At 33.0% G+C, this 13,389-nt stretch overlaps 2 protein-coding genes across 2 annotated transcripts in view; one reads left to right on the top strand and one right to left on the bottom strand.

Annotated features, from left to right (window-relative positions):
- The window catches only part of avpr1aa (arginine vasopressin receptor 1Aa), a 552,460-nt gene that overhangs the window by 204,610 nt on the left and 334,461 nt on the right, over window positions 1–13,389 (bottom strand). The window contains exon 5 of the transcript XR_013783962.1: window positions 8,644–8,996. The gene's annotated coding sequence lies outside the window, so the exon portion shown is untranslated. The remainder of the gene's footprint in view (window positions 1–8,643; window positions 8,997–13,389) is intronic.
- Window positions 1–13,389, top strand: part of wnt7bb (wingless-type MMTV integration site family, member 7Bb) — a 43,353-nt gene that overhangs the window by 11,550 nt on the left and 18,414 nt on the right. The gene's annotated exons all lie outside the window — the stretch shown is intronic.

Below are 13,389 nucleotides of genomic sequence, written 5' to 3' on the forward strand. Positions count from 1 at the left end.
TTTATTTGTAATATAATAATATTTTTGTCGATGGTTAATTTCAACATTTACTAATACATTACTGAAATTTGCATCTGTTGACATTATTTAATGGACCTCAGCTGACATGAATTAACCATAAATAGTTGTATTTTTATGAACTAATTATTAACAAAGATAAATACTGTAACAAATGAATCGCTCATTGTTAGCTAATTTGATCTTTTTTAGTTTAGTAAAAATATTAATACAATGTATTTTTAATCAGTATAAATTAAATATCAACAAACAACTATTTGAATAATTTATATATTTTTATTATTACTGTAAGGTGTAGGAAAATACATTAAAATGTAAATCTTAAATAATTATGAAATGCATTCCAGTTGGGAAAAATGTGCTTAATTGTGATGAATAATTAACAACAAAATCGTAATGGTCCTAAAACAGGCTTTATTTTCTTTATACAAAACTGTCTTTCCTTTTGATTTTGGGTTGAATATTGAAACCATATCCATGTGGTTGTTGATCAGGTCTTTTGGGAAGCCTGTAGCAATGATGTAAGCACGTTTTGTGACTTCAGTTCTGCACGAACACAAGCAGAAACAATGCTGTGAAGATAAGCGTATAAATGCTGCTTTGATTAGACGGGATCCAGTCGTTTACTGTGACAAAAGCTCTGAACTCTTTTCAGAAACGGGCAAATGTGGTGTTATGAAAGAAGGCAGTCTGTGGTTACACACGCCGTGCTGTACGTGCACACACTTGACCCTCAAAGGCTTGCAAAAGCATGTTTGTGTTGGTGTGATTAATATAGTGCTGATTAAGTGGAACTGAATTCACCTCTGTTCATTTGATTACACATTTACCGTACACATACACACCAGGCTACAAAGATGCTATCAGCTACGGCTTACTGCGCTACAATTGTGTTTGGAACAGCATACTAGCTATTTCTGCAGTATGGACTATATATAGTCTATATATAGGCCTAGTATATATAATGTGCAGTTTTTACTGAATTCTGTGCATGCACAGGCTAGCAAATAGTGCTTTATCTTACGATGCAATGTGCTCGACCTTCTGTTCCCAGTGTGATGAATGAAGCGCAGGTAAAATCACCCATGAGTTTAACCATATCTATTTTGATTGATTAGATGATCAAAAGGCTGAAAGTTACACATTTCCAAACACAATTAAATAAAAAATATATATAAAATAGGCATATTTATTTCTAAGATGATGGCCATCATTGCATAGTTCCTACTGTTTCACTTACAAATTTAAAAATGATAGGCATTATACATATTATTCAGTATTGTTGTCTTTTTTTTTGGTACAAATATTTAAACAGCCTTAAATCAATATACATTTAATAAATTAAAGTGAAAAGAAGTTTATTTTTCTAACCCCACTGGCCGATATTTTATTCAAAAATATTTAAAAACATTTTCAGCAAAATTCACTTATTTATTTATTTATTTTTTCAGAAAACAAGACTCAAATTAATCAAATTAAGTGAGTTTTTTGCTGTTATAAAAACTAACTTAATTCAAAGGGAAAACAAGTTTATTTTTCTAACCCCACTGGCCGATATTTTATTCAAAAATATTAAAAAACATTTTCAGCAAAATTCACTTATTTATTTATTTATTCAGCAAACAAGACTCAAATTAAGTGAGTTTTTTACTGTTATAAAAACTAACTTAATTCAAAGGGAAAACAAGTTTATTTTTCTAACCCCACTGGCCGATATTTTATTCAAAAATATTTAAAAAGATTTTCAGCAAAATTCACTTATTTATTTATTTATTTTTTCAGAAAACAAGACTCAAATTAATCAAATTAAGTGAGTTTTTTGCTGTTATAAAAACTAACTTAATTCAAAGGGAAAACAAGTTTATTTTTCTAACCCCACTGGCCGATATTTTATTCAAAAATATTTAAAAAGATTTTCAGCAAAATTCACTTATTTATTTATTTATTTTTTCAGAAAACAAGACTCAAATTAATCAAATTAAGTGAGTTTTTTGCTGTTATAAAAACTAACTTAATTCAAAGGGAAAACAAGTTTATTTTTCTAACCCCACTGGCCGATATTTTTTTTAAACTTAAACTTTTGGTTTGTTTATTTATATATTCATTCATTCAGAAAACAAGACTTAATATCTTATGTCATTTGGCATCTGTGTATCTAAGAATGTTTTTGATTACTACTGGAAAACAAGACAAAAAAGACATGAAGTTTTGTTTTCTGAAAAATAAATCAAAATTAAGTGAGTTTATGCTTAGTACAAGGAAAAAATATCTGCTGTTGGGGTCAGAAAAATGAAATTAATTCGAAGGGAAAACTAGTTTATTCTTTCTCCGTTAGCAGATATGTTTTCTCATTTTTAGCAAAAACATAATTGATAAATTTTTTTCAGAAAAATATATTTGCTTCTCAAGTGAATGTACCTTGATTTTGTTTCGATATTTCTACTGGAAAACAAAACAAAGTTATCAAGTCTTGTTTTTTGGAAAATATACCAAAATGAGTTTATGGTTAAATGAAAAAAATAATATTATAAAACTTAATTCAAAGGGAAAACAAGTTTATTTGTCTGGCCTTATTGGCAGATATTTTCCTTGTTTTCATCAAAAACTGACTTAATTTTAATCAGATTTGACTAGAAATTGACTTGAAAGTCATTTATTGCATTATTGATTGAGAGGGTGTTGCTGTGCGTTCTTAGTGGATGTTAGAATGCGGTTGCTAGGTGATTTCTTCCTGTATGGCATGAAGAGTCTTCCTCAAGTCTTCCTCCTAAACTGTGCAATTTCACCTGTTTTCTGGTCCAGCCGGTGAAAATGGTGCATTGGTGCATCACTTAGTAAAGAAACAGCACACACATTATTTAAGGATACTGCAGAATGAGTTTAATACTAAGTGAGCAATAAGCATTTTGATGCTTTCCTTGGGAAACGCCACTAAAACATATTGAAGAGCCTGCCACAATCGCTCTGTTCTGTCTTTTTCACTCTCTCTCTCTCTCATGCTATTTATACTGTGGAAATGAGCTACAAGCGGGCAAACATTTACATTTTCATGGCTTTTGTGTGAAGAGGCATTCCTGAGCGGGTTGCAGGGCGCTTTGCTCTTTCACGCTGTCATTTCCCCTCATTTAGAAGTGTTTTGTTGCTGTTAAACTGCGGTCAAACGCTCTGTAAACTCCCATCACTTCAGCCCCACAAAACGCATCGCAGTTGCTTTGAAAATCTACACTCCTGCGGTGAATCTTTGAACTTTGTTTACTGTCATCTAAAATACGGACTGATGGAATTCTCATTTATAAACTACTTTTATTGTCCTGTTGTCTAAAGCAGATGTAACGATAAATGATGTTTGCATTTTCCTAAACTTTAATTAAATCAGTTTTTTTATTCAAATTTTAGACGACTCGGACCCCAATTTATACAGTCAAAAAAATATTATAAATATTTGTAAAACATTATTTGGCAAATATTTAGTTTTTATTATGCTACATTATTACATTTTTCCCAACCCACTGTAGGTCTGTACTCTTATGTGTATTTATTTAAAATTGTTATTATTATAATATAATTTATTTTAATGTTTTTTATACTTATGTTAATCAATTTATTTATTTAAAAATATGTTTTATTATTATGTACATTTATTTATTTTATGGTGATTTTTATTGATGGTATTAATATTTATTTTTAATGGTAATCAATTTATTAACTTATAAAATAAATAATATTATTGAAATATATTTTTTAGTAGCAGTATAGTAAATAACATTAATAAATAAATAAATATATATATATATATATATATATACATACATACATTAATTAATTTACTAGATATATTTTGATCATTTTCTATTTATTTTATCATATATTTTTATGGTAATCCATTTATTTATTAAATATATTTTGAATAATTTTTATTTATTTTATATTTTAATGTTTTTATCTTTTATTTTAATCACTTTATTTAGTTTAATGTTATTTTTATCATTCATTTATTTTTGCATTTTTTCTCACACTGTTTTTCTCTAAAATGTTCTCAATTGGACCCCAGTTTGAAAACCTCTTCTCAAGAAAACCATCTTCGTTCTAGTGTTTTAATGAACTGGGAAGCCAATATCCTGATCTGATGAAGCTTATAATGAATATTTATAACTTTTTTTAATCCTCAAATAACCGTACAGCAAAAGTGCTGCAAAAATGTTTTTTTTTTTTAAAGAATGTAGAGCATCTCTGAACTAACAGAAGTTTTCGAAATGCTAGTAAGGTTTTTCATATCTGGCTCTGTTTCAGTATGGTTGAAGATAAGTGAACGTGCCCCTTTGACGATGGTGGAGGTAACTGCAGAAGTCACCAAAAGCCAGCATAAACGCAGATACGCACAGCTTCACTGACTCGTTCCCTGCAAAACATGTTGTTCTGTACGAGAAGCCTGCGAAATGTCCTTTTGTGTTGCTGTCAAAGGAATAGTTCAGCCAGAAATGAAAACGAAAACGGTTTCGGTGGCTATCTTGACGTTGACCGTGCTCTTGGATGGTTTTTCGATATTGATGCAGAGCGTTTGGCGATTTGAGAGTTGATTTTGTGTGGTCTTGATGTTCAAACCCTTGTTTGAGTCGCTCTTTAGAAGCTGCGTCTGAGAATGAAGTCTATTCCAGGAATATCTCAGTCCATTCATAATGGACTGTATGAAATGCCTCATGCACCGAGACTCCAGGATTTTTTCTAATTGTAAATCCTCCAGATTGTAACCACTAAATTGTTCCTGCTCGTAAGGAGCCCGTCTACAAGCGATCGGGGCGGCCGCTAGACTCCATTGTTTTCGAAGAGATGATGATCAACAGACCGCAGAGTTAATTCTCTTTCAGTCTGGATGCGTTCGGCTGTTCTCTGCGGCGCACGTTAATAGCTGGGTTATTGAGTATTTCTGAGTCCCTGAAGAATTGATTCGAGGAAGCGTTCGGTTTCAGTCTGAAGAAAAGGGCCAAAGTGGATCCTCAATTTCAGAAACGGTCTGTAAGTAAATATGCACAGAAAGGGCTAGTCTTAAATCTGCCAGTGCACTGGATACTGAGAACGACAGAAATGAGCTCTGCTCCAAAACATAGTGAGCTGACTACACAGGCAACATTGTAAGACACGTATTTTAGCTGTTATTTACATTTTTGTTTTAATTAGACTGTTCTGTAATTAGCAGCTTGATTTCAAAGATTTCGTCAAACCAAAATTTATTCAGACACCTTCAACATTTCTCACATTATCACAGTTTATTAGTTTAGAAAAATGACCAAGCAATGCTTCATTTTGTTCAGTCTGTGGCGTAAAAAGGTCGCATTAGCAATTAAAGAAACAACACTTTAACAAAACGTGGTCAGATCAAATTTTTCATCCCACATTTTTATCAGTTTTACTGGTTGTCCACTGTATGATACATTTTTTGGTATAACATGTCATAGTTTATTTTAGTTTGCTGTCCTCACTATGAACTATATTGTCCTGCACCCGCTAGCAAACAATATCAAGAATTATATCTGGTTTGACTGTATTTCCAGTGTACTTCACATGTGGTGCACTATTTGCATGTCGCCCATATAGACAACAGACAGCAAGGCAACTCACTAGGTTTTAGGAGAGCCATTAAATTAAAATTAGTCCTGTTTAGAGATGATTTTGTTCAGAAAGTCACACTGGTTTGTTACTCACTGTTTCTTTAATGGTCTGAATTGATCTAATCTAAGATCACAACAGTTGTTTTGAATGGAAAAACTGATACTATCTGTTAGTCTTGAATGGGATTAAGGGTCTGTTGAGTGTGTGTGTGTGTGTGAAGGTGCTGACAGAATGAAGTGCTTGTCGCTCACACACCTTGTGTGTCATCCAGGTGATTCATGGTGCTCGTGTTAAAGGAGTTTGTCACCAGTTTCAGAGAAATATTAGCAGAGTTCAACCTCTCCTGCCCTTCCTCGTTTCACAAGACACTTTGCTGTGGGGCAGGTGAGCCTCTTAACCACATGAAGAATTCCCAGTCATTCCCCAAACCGCACTAAAAGCCCTGGAGTAGATTAATACGGCTGCCGGAGTGCGTGCCGATGGCAGCAGACGATTTACACTCTCTTTCTTCTTCTGCATTCGAGCCGCTGCAGGTCACAGACTGAAACAAGGAACTTTTATGACTCAGAAGTTGCTCTTTATGGAGTTCTCGGTTACGTTTCATTGATGTTGTCTCAGATGTTTCTTTATAAACACACTCAAATGAGTCAATCAAGTTATATTTCTAAATATTTTTATATTTAAAATAAAAAATGTAATAATAAAATAATAACTAAAATAATCAATAAACCAAAAAAGTTAAATCAAGATTATATAGCTATAAAATGTTTTCATATTGAGATCTTTGACTTTTGTCTCGACTGTGGTATCTTGAGCACAGTTGGAGACTTTGTTGAGAAAATGTATCTTGTTTTATAGAGGTTTAGATGTTTTACTAAACAACGTCACATGATTGTGGTGTAAATGTTTGCAAACAACACAAACGTCCAGGAGTTGAGGCTGAATTGGATTATATGGTCATCCATCTCCGTCTCATGAAGTAGAATCTTGCAATTATTTTACTCTGTTTTATATGCTTGTTAAGGTTCATCTAAAAATATTCAGAGAACAGCATTCTGTTTTTAATTGGCCTGAATTTTGGTATCAAATATCAGACCACAGCAAAAGAAATCAAAGTTGTTTTGGATGGTCTCTGTGTGTGTTTCCAAAGTAAACTCATAATGAAGTAATGAAGACACATTACTGAGATCCTTCATGAATCACTCCACTCATCGTGTTTAGAGTATAAAGCTCTATATTAGATGTTTCTCGGGTTGCTTGTTGTTCTTTGCATAAGACCAGTTTTAGTTTAAGATAAACGGACGTCTTTCTCTCTCTTCATTTGTGGTGAAATCAAACCCTCCTGGAACGCACAAGGCAGAATTGTGCAAAATTTGAACCTAATTGCAAATTACTCTCCAGTGAAGCCTAACAATATACCGAGACGGTCTTATATACAGAAAAGCAAACCTTGAGGTCTAATTTTTGACCAAACTAAGTTAATCAAATGCAATATTCTGTTGAATGCAATTTGATTTCACGCAACAGCGCACAAAATGTAATGTAGACCTCGAGGAGTCGCTGTTGTATGGAAGCTTGTTTCCGCCATAGGATTAACTCTCACAATTCAGGCATTTCTCATGTAATTCTAAGTTTACCATTCACAGATCAGACTTTGTTTCTCACAATTTAAATAAAAATGCTGAATTGGGAGATATAAACTCAGAATTGCGAGATACAAACTCTGAATTGTGAGATATGAACAGAATTGTAAAATACAAACTCAGAATTACAAAATATAAACTCAGAATTACGATGAACTCAAAATTGCGAGATATAAACAAAGAATTGTGAGATAAACTCAGAATTGCGAGATATAAACTCAAGATTGCTATAAACTCAGGATTGCGAGATGTAAACTCAGGATTGCGAAATATAAACTCAGGATTGTCAGATATAAACTCAGGATTGCAAGATATAAACTAAAGATTGCAATAAACTCAGGATTGTGAGATATAAACTCAGCATTACGAGATATAAACTCAGGATTGCGAGATATAAACTCAGGATTGTCAGATATAAACTCAGGATTGCAAGATATAAACTAAAGATTGCAATAAACTCAGGATTGTGAGATATAAACTCAGCATTACGAGATATAAACTCAGGATTGCGAGATATAAACTCAGGATTGTCAGATATAAACTCAGGATTGCAAGATATAAACTAAAGATTGCAATAAACTCAGGATTGTGAGATATAAACTCAGCATTACGAGATATAAACTCAGGATTGCAATAAACTCAGGATTGCGAGATATAAACTCAGGATTGCGAGATATAAACTCAGGATTGTCAGATATAAACTCAGCATTACGAGATATAAACTAAAGATTGCAATAAACTCAGGATTGTGAGATATAAACTCAGCATTACGAGATATAAACTCAGGATTGCAATAAACTCAGGATTGTGTGACATAATCTCAGAATTGCGATAAACTCAGAATTGTGAGGTATAAACTCATAATTGTGAAATATAAACTCAGAATTGCACGATACACACAGAATTGTGAAATATAAACTCAGTATTGCGAGATATAAACTCAGGATTGTGAGATATAACCTCAGGATTGCAAAATATAAACTCAGGATTGTGATATATGAACTCAGGATTGTGAGATATAAACTCAGGATTGCAAAATATAAACTCAGGATTGCAAAATATAAACTCAGGATTGTGAGATATAAACTCAGGATTGCAATAAACTCAGGATTGTGAGATATAAACTCAGAATTGTGAGATATAAACTCAGAACTGCAAGATATAAACTCAGGATTATGAGATATAATCTCAGGATTGCGAGATATAAACTCAGGATTGCAATAAACTCAGGATTGTGAGATATAAACTCAGCATTACGAGATATAAACTAAAGATTGCAATAAACTCAGGATTGTGAGATATAAACTCAGCATTACGAGATATAAACTAATGATTGCAATAAACTCAGGATTGTGAGATATAAACTCAGCATTACGAGATATAAACTCAGGATTGCAATAAACTCAGGATTGTGTGACATAATCTCAGAATTGATATAAACTCAGAATTGCGAGATATAAACTCAAAGATTGCAATAAACTCAGGATTGTTAGATATAAACTCAGGATTGTGAGATATAAACTCAGGATTGCAAAATATAAACTCAGGATTGTGAGATATAAACTCAGGATTGCAAAATATAAACTCAGGATTGTGATATATAAACTCAGGATTGTTAGATATAAACTCAAAGACTGCAATAAACTCAGGATTGTTAGATATAAACTCAGGATTGTGAGATATAAACTCAGGATTGCAAAATATAAACTCAGGATTGTGAGATATAAACTCAGGATTGTGAGATATAAACTCAGGATTGCAAAATATAAACTCAGGATTGTGATATATAAACTCAGGATTGTTAGATATAAACTCAAAGATTGCAATAAACTCAGGATTGTGATATATAAACTCAGGATTGTGAGATATAAACTCAGGATTGTTAGATATAAACTCAAAGATTGCAATAAACTCAGGATTGTGAGATATAAACTCAGGATTGCAAAATATAAACTCAGGATTGTGAGATATAAACTCAGGATTGTGAGATATAAACTCAGGATTCCAAGATATAATAAACTCAGGATTTACAATCGCAAGGTATAAACTGGAAGAAAATTTTGGGAAGAAAATTCTGAATTGTGCGATAAAAAGTCGCAATTATTGTGACAAAAAACAATTGCGAGATGTAAACTAAGAATTCAGAGAAAAAACATAATTGCGAGATTTAAACTTTCAAAGACCGAACTGTGAGCGTCACAGTAGAAACAACTCAAACAAGCTTCATCCTGTCACATCTCAGCTTTGTTTCAGTGCATTAGCACCTCAAGATAAATCTGCAAGTAGCAGAATGAGAAGGAAGTTTTCTTCAAAGTGACGTTGCAGTTATCAGGAGGAAATCTCAAGCGCATGCACTGAAGCGCGAAATCCAACTACTTACATGGAATTTAATGTCCGGAGCTGCTTGGATTAAACCATCGAACATGTCTGGCATGCCAATGGCAGCCAAGCATTTGCATTTTCCTACATGCAGCGAGGGTCAGAGCGCTGTCTCGGCAGGTACTGACACTTTGACATTGGCCGTCTGTCACTGATAAAGTGCAGATTAGTCAAATCACCTTGCAGCCACAGGAAGCAGATCTCAATCTCCTCTGGAGGTATTCCTGTTCAATCAATCACTGAGTCGAGTGTATCCGTATGGAAATGTGTCTGTTTAGTGCAGGTCAGGGATTAGATGTTCTCATCAGGGATTAAGAAATGAAATGGAGAGGAAGAAAAGTAGGAAAATGAGCAAGAGATAAGAGGCCATTTCTGTTGTGCTGTAACTTTTGAACTTTTAAATGTTTTTGAAAATTAATATGAGTAGGTTAATTGACAAATTGACATTTTAGGTTGAAATTGACATATTCTTTTTTCTTCAGATTTTCTTTTATTTCGACTGGAAAGTGAAGCAGAGACAGTGTTTTAGGACAGACATTTTTAATATTATAATATATATATATATTATGCCATTTTTAAGGTTGCTAATATTGTTTTATGAGTCTCTTAAAACAGGCTTACATGCAGCCAAGGTCAAAAAACTGTTTTCTCAAAAAATATTTAATTTTACGTCGTTTCTAAATGATTCCTAAATGACTCGTGCGAAGCAGTTCAAAGAATCACTCTCTCTAAACCCCTCGCTGCTGTGATTGGTCAGATGGCGCAGTCCTTTTGTGATTGGTCTACCGCGTACAGTGCGAATGACAGCCCATGGGTGGACATTATGCAAATGTATTACTTTGTGACGTACAGCCGTAACAGAATAAGATTCGAATTCCTAACGACTCGTTTAGGCGATTGCGAGCCGACTCTTTTTTTGATAAACAATAACTTTCTATATCTTGCACTTTCGGCTTCACAACTTTGCAGAAAGTTTATGTTCACGTACTGCTACATGACACACTGCATGAAAGGTAATATTCGAAAAGGCATAATAGGGGCACTTTAAAGATAATACTGTGTGTGTGTGTGTGTGTGTGTGTGTGTGTATATGTAATTGTGTGTATATATGAAGAGGTTATTTGCAAAAACAGATTTTTTAGAATTTTAAAAAATCATGTTTTTTATTATGTTATCATGTTTTTATTGTGTTTTGTGTTAATTAGCTGTTTTTTTTAGTTATTTTTTAATAACCCAACTGCAGTTTGATTGAGATTAATTGGAATGCACAATGTAAAAACATGATTTCTGAGAATTGTTAAAAACTGAGTTATCCGTTTTTGCAAATGAACTCTTCATATATACAGTATATATATATATATATATATATATATATATATATATATATATATATATATATATATATATATATATATATATATAATTTGTATCTACAACGGTTTATACTTTTACCTTTTATTTAATTAAAATAAAATGTATTTTTATTTTATCAACTTAAATAGATTTATTTTATGTATATTATTTATACATTTGCTTCTTTTATTTTTTTAATTTTTAAATTATAATAATAAATTTAATAATTATAATACATTTAAATTTATACATATTTAAACGTTATTTTGTATACAAATTTAAATGTTAATTTAAGTGTATTATAATTATTAGTGTATTGTATGAAATAAATAAATTACAAAAATAAAAGAAAAAATTGTGTACATAAAAACTTTAATAAAAATAATGTAATTTGTATGTATAGTTTTTATTATTAGTATGTATACTTTTATTATTTTTAACTTTTTTTTTTTTACTTTTTAATGTTATTTTTAATTAGTGTTTTATTTTATATATAAAATTATTTTTTATTTCAATTTTTATTTTGCATTATAATTTCATTTAATTTATTTGTTTTTTAAATAATTGAATATAATTTATTATTATTGTTATTACTGTTGCTACTTTTATTTTTTTGTGTGCAAGTGAGTGTGTATTGAAATGGTGCAGGGCCGGAGTATGTGTTTGTGAATAGGAGACAGTGCTGATTCAGCAAGCCCCCCTCCTGTGATGGATGAATGATAGAAACAGGATGTGAGGAGGATGAAAGCGGCGTCTGTCACAATCAGATCATCTCTGTCCTGAACTAGACAGGTGGATGGACTTTAACCCTTATCATGGACACTTTAAATATAAATAGCCATTCATTTTCATGTATGATAAGCATATGTGATAAGTGATCTGTCGTGGTTCTTTGATCTCAGATCTTAAAGAGCATTCAAATGTGAGCGCTTGTGAACAATAGAGCAGTAGCGTGCTTCATTATAGCTTATCTGGATGGAGTCGTGATTAAAGAGCTGCTTGACATTGAACTAGAATATGATCTAGTTCGTCAACTTGTTTTTGATTTCATGTAAAAGAAACGCTTCCGTCATGTGTGTACAGTTTTACAGGTGCCGCATCTTTTGTTTGTGTTTGCATTCATGCTGCAGCTCATTTCCGAACATAAGAACACACTCAGCCATTTAACAATATTTCATGTCTAAATTTTTCATATGTATTTGCTCTGAAAGGTTAAAAAGGTGATTATTATTTATTCAGAGCATTAATAATTTCACCCAATCACTATTGGCAAGTAGATTCAAAATAAAAGGAACAAAATAAAATAACTGTTTTTAATTTTATTGTAACTATTTATAACCGGATATATATTTATATATATTTATATATGTAGTGTGTATGTATGTATGTATGTGTATATATATATATACACACACACTGGCCACTTTATTAGGTACACCTTGCTAGTACCAGGTTGGACCCCTTCAGAACTGCCTTAATTCTTCGTGGCATAGATTCAATCATAGATTGGTAACATTCCTCAGAGATTTTGGTCCATATTGACATGATAGCATCACGCAGTTGCTGCAGATTTGTCGGCTGCACATCCATGATGCAAATCTCCCGTTCCAACACATCCCAAAGATGCTCTATTGGATTGAGATCTGGTGACTGTGGAGGCCATTTGAGTAAAGTGAACTCATTGTCATGTTCAAGAAACCAGTCTGAGATGATTTGAGCTTTGTGACATGGTGCACTATCCTGCTGGAAGTAGCCATCAGAAGATGGGTACACTGTAGTCATAAAGGGATGGACATGGTCAGCAACTATACTCAGGTAGGCTGTGGCGTTTAAACGATACTCAATTGGTACTAAGGGGCCCAAAGTGTGCCAAGAATATATCCCCCACACCATTACACTACCACCACCAGCCTGAACCGTTGAGACAAGGCAGGATGGATCCATGCTTTCATGTTCTTTACGCCAAATTCTGACCCTACCATCTGAATGTTGCAGCAGAAATCGAGACTCATCAGACCAGGCAACGTTTTTCCAATCTTCTATTGTCCAATTTTGGTGAGCCTGTGTGAATTGTAGCCTCCGTTTCCTGTTCTTAGCTGACAGGAGCGGCACCCGGTGTGGTCTTCTGCTGCTGTAGCCCATCTGCTTCAGGGTTCGACGTGTTGTGCGTTCAGAGAGGGTATGCTGCATACTTTGGTTGTAACGAGTGGTTATTTGAGTTACTGTTGCCTTTCTATCATCTCTAACCAGTCTGCCCATTCTCCTCTGACATCAACAAGGCATTTTCGTCCACACAACTGCAGCTCACTGGATATTTGCTCTTATTCGGACCATTCTCTGTAAACCCTAGAGATGGTTGTGCGTGAAAATCCCAGTAGATCAGCAGTTT

The sequence above is a fragment of the Barbus barbus genome (assembly GCF_936440315.1).
Source record: "Barbus barbus genome assembly, chromosome: 48".
Lineage (NCBI taxonomy): Eukaryota > Metazoa > Chordata > Actinopteri > Cypriniformes > Cyprinidae > Barbus > Barbus barbus.